At 38.3% G+C, this 5,781-nt stretch overlaps 1 non-coding gene across 1 annotated transcript; it reads left to right on the top strand.

Annotated features, from left to right (window-relative positions):
• The first annotated feature begins 243 nt into the window (after positions 1-243).
• On the top strand, positions 244-350 carry LOC113000059 (small nucleolar RNA R71). Its single transcript, XR_003265331.1, has one exon. It is a non-coding gene; the product is annotated as a small nucleolar RNA R71 (small nucleolar RNA).
• Positions 351-5,781: the final 5,431 nt, after the last annotated feature.

The raw sequence follows: 5,781 nt of genomic DNA, 5'->3' as shown, positions 1-5,781 counted from the left end.
CCTTCAAGCTTCTTAGTTTCAGATGATGTAGATGGGTTTGTAGCTACCTCATGCACTCCTCTAATGACTATGGCATCATTTCTGGCGCTAAACTGCTGGGAGTTGGAGGCCATCTTCTCAATTAAATTTCTGGCTTCAGCAGGAGTCATGTCTCCAAGGGCTCCACCACTGGCAGCATCTATCATACTTCTCTCCATATTACTGAGTCCTTCATAAAAATATTGGAGAAGAAGTTGTTCTGAAATCTGATGGTGGGGGCAACTGGCACATAGTTTCTTAAATCTCTCCCAATACTCATACAGGCTCTCTCCACTGAGTTGTCTAATACCTGAGATATCCTTCCTGATGGCTGTGGTCCTGGAAGCAGGGAAAATTTTTTCTAAGAATACTCTCTTAAGGTCATCCCAGCTCGTGATGGACCTTGGAGCAAGGTAATATAGCCAGTCCTTTGCCACTCCCTCTAATGAATGAGGAAAAGCCTTCAGAAATATGTGATCCTCTTGGACATCTGGGGGTTTCATGGTGGAGCAGACAATGTGAAATTCTTTCAAATGTTTGTGCGGGTCTTCACCTGCAAGGCCATGAAACTTTGGAAGCAAATGAATCAGTCCAGTCTTAAGAACATATGGGACATCCTCATCAGGGTATTGGATGCACAAGCTTTCGTAGGTGAAATCAGGTGCAGCCATTTCCCTTAGAGTCCTCTCACGAGGTGGAGGTTGTGCCATGTTCTCAGAATGTGCAAAATCAGAATGCTCAGAATCAGAATGCTCAAAATTATAATGCTCAAGATCAGGATGTTCAAAATCACCAATAACAGAATGCACAGATTCACCAGTTATGGAATGCTCAGAATGATCAAAAGGTATAAAATGATGCCTAACTAATCTATGAAATGTCCTATCTATCTCAGGATCAAAGGGTTGTAAGTCAGATGGATTGCCTCTAGTCATACACTACATTCAGCATGCACACAACTAGTTGCCTTGTCATGTAAATAAAGGTGTAGGTTTGAACTACAGCTACCCTCAAATGATATCCAAATGACTTGAAATTTTGTGAGCAACCTTATAAAATGATGAGAAGATAGCACAAAAAATTTCAGACAAAAATTCAAAGTCTAACTATGAAAGCTAAAATTGGTAGGTTAAGAAAAATAAGTGAATAAAACTTGAAAAATAAAAAACTTTTGACAGAATCGCTTTTTTTGGACGATGGAGACCTCAGCCGGCCTACGGCTGGCTGCCACGGCGTAGGAAATTTTTTATGGCCGTTTGAAGTTTTGACAAACACAAAATTTGCTAGTTTTTTGGAACTTTCAAATCTGACCAAACTAAAGGCTCTAGCTATTTTTCCCACAAAATATGGATTAAAAGAAGTTACCACAAAAAAATTCAGCCAAAAATAACAACCCTAGCTACTAAAACAAAAAAATCCCAATTAATTCAGCATGGGTGGTCGCTAAAATCCGTCTCTAATTGATTTCTACTACTACTCTGTTTTTCCGCAAGCTGATTTCTACTACTACTCTGTTTTCAAGCACAATCTTCACAGCAAAACACCCAAGACTGAAACAGGGGAAACACTTAATGGTAAAACTGAAACAAAACACACATTAAACAAAATACCAGGACACTAATCAACACTAACACACATACTAACACAATACTAACAATTAAACATAAAACACGAAAGGATTAAACACACAGCACTAGCTAGCTATTATGAACCTTTGGACACTGCTCCCCGGCAACGGCGCCAAATTTGATCGAGGCCGTACCCGAATCAAATAAACATGAAAATGCAGTAACTAGGAAGTGATCCTAGGTCGTTTCCCAACGAGCAGTGACAAGCCAAATGTTCATAATATACTTGCAGTAACAGTAACGATGGGGGGGGGGGTTTGGTTGTTTGGTAATTAAAGAGCAGAACAAATAAAATGGAATACGAAACTACTAATACTAAAAACGGGTTGTTTCCTCTGATTCAGAAGCCACTCTCTTATCCTGGGTTATGGAGAATTCGTCCCTAACAGTCAACCACTTAATCCAACCCTATTTCAATTTACTAAGCGAAAATCAACTTAGGGTTTTCAATACGTGATTAGGCACCACATACACCAGTTAGCCCTTCGTCCATTAAGCATGAACGCAAGTTAGGCTCAGAGGCAATTAATCGAACACGAAGCGTGCACTGATTAATATTCACGAAATTGGGATAACTGGTGAAGGGAAAACTGCCAGGAAACCACATTACAAACAAAACCTCAAAGAGAGTTGGGCTTCGTCCTCAAAAGGAAACAACACCAGAAAATCTAGCCTTCCATGGATTCAAACAGAAAACGCAAATGAAACATGAAGCAGAAACGTAAATGAACAAGAATGTAAATGAACAGAAACGTAAATGAAAGTAGAAGAAGAAGCAAGAATGAACTCGTAATTAGAGGCAGAAAACGTAAAATTGCATTACGAACTCAAAAACGTCAAAACAGAAAAACGAAAACCCTAAAACAAAGCTCTGAATAATGAATAGCATAACAGAATAGAATGCCCTGCACGAATCCCAAGGCAGCTATTTAAAAAGAGTCACTCAGAGTCACTGGGCCCTATTACAATACTCTGGCCCAAAACGAAATAAACATTGAACAACATAAAATAAAATTGCGAAATTTCCTAATTAGAAATTAATTAAGCTAAGCGCTGCTTTATTTGCCCTCTTCAAGTCCACAACCAAAATCCGGATTAAGCCCAATGTTTCATTAATTCCTGAAATTAGATTAAAAACATCAAATTAGCTAAATGAGCCCAAATAATAAAACTGCCTAATTAATTGACAATTAAGACCAATCAATAATTAAAATGGTGCAAAAAGGGTTTAGAAAATAGAAGAAAATGATGGCACATCACTTACCAAGGGCATAGAAAAGATTATCACTAATTGTATATTCTTTTGGCTAATGATATAGTTTTTATTGAGCAATCAAGGAAAGTTATTAACTTCAAACTTGAATTTTGGGTACACACTTTAGAAACAAAGAGTTTTCGATTAGGTAAGAGTAAGATAGAATATATGTCTTGCAATTTTAGCGAAAGACAAGAGGAACATGACTTTGAAGTCAAAATGGGAGACGACATACCACATATTCATTTTCACCATTTATTTTCTTGAAATCAAATGGTTAAGATTAACTACTCATTACAACAATTAGATTTTAAGAAAATAGATGGTGATGATGAGGAGTAAATCTAAAAGAGTTACTCTTGGAGTAAGTTGATCCCTACTCATATGTGTGTGTGTGTGTGTGTAAGGATTTGCTAACATACACATAGTTATTTTTTAGTATGAGTGTGTTACAAGCTACATCATTGGTGTATTTCAAGAAAATCTCTAGTTATAATTTGCTAATGCACTCATACTAATAAACAAGTGTATGTTACGTTAGTGCACAGACACATGCGGGTGAAGAGAATTACAATGGTGCTAGGAAAAGTGATGACGTAGCTCCATGTGGAGCTTGTAGGCCTGGGATCTTCTTCATCAATGGAGTCCTTTGCTTCTTGAAGATCAATGGTAGTGGAATGGAGATGGAAAAATGATGATTGGAGACGCCACTTCAAGGAGAAGATGAGTCAAGAAGAAGCTCACCACCATAGGAAGCCATGGATAAGAACTTGAACGTAGGAGAAGATGAGAGGAGGGAGAGGGAGAGAAAGAGCACAAAATTTTGTGCCTAAAAAAAGGTCTAAACTTTGAAGCGTAATTCTCAAATGATCAAAGTTGAAAAAATGCATACACATGGCCTCTATTTATAGCCTAAGTGTAACACAAAATTGGAGGGAAATTTGAATTTCTATTCAAATTTCACTTGAATTTGAAATTGAATTTGTGGAGTCAAATTTTGGAGCCAAAATTTCACTAATTATGATTAGTGAATTTTAGTTATGGTTCAGCCCACTAATCCAAGATCAAGTCCAAGATTCTCCACTAAGTATGCTTAGGTGTCATGAGACATGTAAAGCATGAAGGACATGCACAAAGTGTGACTATATGATGTGACAATGGGGTGTAGCAAGCAAATGCTCACCTCCCCCTCTAAAATTTAATTGGATTGGGCTTCTCCCAATTCAATTAAATTTATTTTCCAACACACACATCAAATATTCACTTAATGCATGTGAAATTACAAAATTACCCCTAATACAAAAACTAGTCTAGATGCCTTAAAATGCAAGGGCTGAAAAATCCTACATTTCTAGGGTACCCTACCTACATTATGGAGTCCTAAGTACAAGGCCCCAAAATAATGAAATCCTAATCTAATATGTACAAAGATAAGTGGATCTAACCTTGGCCCATGGGCTCAGAAATCTACCTTGAGGTTCATGAGAACCCTAGGGCATTCTTCAACAGCTCTAGTCGAATCCTTTTGGAGCCTCTTGCTCATGGCTCTGGTAATTGGTCCCTTACTAGGGAGGATTGCATCATCCCTTCCCCCTTGAAGAGGATTTGACCTCAAATTTGTTGGTTCCTCCTCCTCAATATCAGTTCCACCTGCAAAAGGAATTAAATCAGAAATGTTAAAAGTGGTGCTAACTCCATACTCTTCTGGGAGGTCCAACTTATAGGCATTGTTATCGATCCTCTCCGAGACCTGAAAAAGTCCATCCCCTCTAGGGATAAGCTTGAATTTCCTTTTAGTAGGGAATCTATCCTTCCTAAGATGGAGCCAAACCCAGTCCCCCTCATTAAGAACTAACTTTTTTCTTCCTCTATTGCCTTTAGTTGTGTCATACTCTAATTTCGTTCGGGGACCATTGTTTGTCGGCATGCGACCTTCTTTTGACCACCTCAAAATATTTAACACCCATCATTGTGGAATCCGTAAAGTTCCGAGATGTTTCGGGAAGAAATCGGTCAAAAACACAAAAACGAGAGTGTATTTAGCAAAGTGGGGTGTGTGTAAATAAACTGTTACACTCTAATTTCATTTGAGGACCTGATGCAAGCTCCATTGGAGCTTGTAGGCCTAGGATCTTCTTCATCAATGGATTCCTTTGCTTCTTGGAATATGAATGGCAGCGGAATGGAGAAAGGGAGAGAGAGAGGAGACGCCACTTCAAGGAGAAGATGAGTCTAGAAGAAGCTCACCACCATAGGAGGCCATGGATAAGAGCTTGGAGGAAGAAGGAGATGAATGAAGGGAGAGGGAGAGAAGAGCACGAAATTTTGTGCTCTAAATGAGCTTTGAAATCTGAAGTTTAATATTCAAATGATCAAAGTTGAAAAAAATGCACACACATGACCTCTATTTATAGCCTAAGTGTCACACAATTGGAGGGAAATTCAAATTTCACTTGAATTTGAAATTGAATTTGTGGAGCCAAACTTTGGAGCCAAAATTTCACTAATTATGATTAGTGAATTTTAGTTATGGTTCAGCCCACTAATCCAAGATCAATTCCAAGATTCTCCACTAAGTGTGCTTAGGTGTCATGAGGCATGAAAAGCATGAAGGACATGCACAAAGTGTGACTATATGATGTGGCAATGGGGTGTAGTAAGCAAATGCTCACCTCCCCCTCTAAAATTTAATTGGATTGGGCTTCTACCAATTCAATTAAATTTATTTCCAACCACACACATCAAATATCCACTTAGTGCATGTGAAATTACAAAACTACCCCTAATACAAAAACTAGTCTAGGTGCCCTAAAATACAAGGGCTGAAAAATCCTATATTTCTAGAGTACCCTACCTACATTATGGAGCCCTAAATACAAG

This window comes from Glycine max, chromosome 17 (genome assembly GCF_000004515.6).
Source record: "Glycine max cultivar Williams 82 chromosome 17, Glycine_max_v4.0, whole genome shotgun sequence".
Lineage (NCBI taxonomy): Eukaryota > Viridiplantae > Streptophyta > Magnoliopsida > Fabales > Fabaceae > Glycine > Glycine max.
Note: the sequence above shows the minus strand (reverse complement) of the source record. Positions and strands in the feature narration are given on the sequence as shown.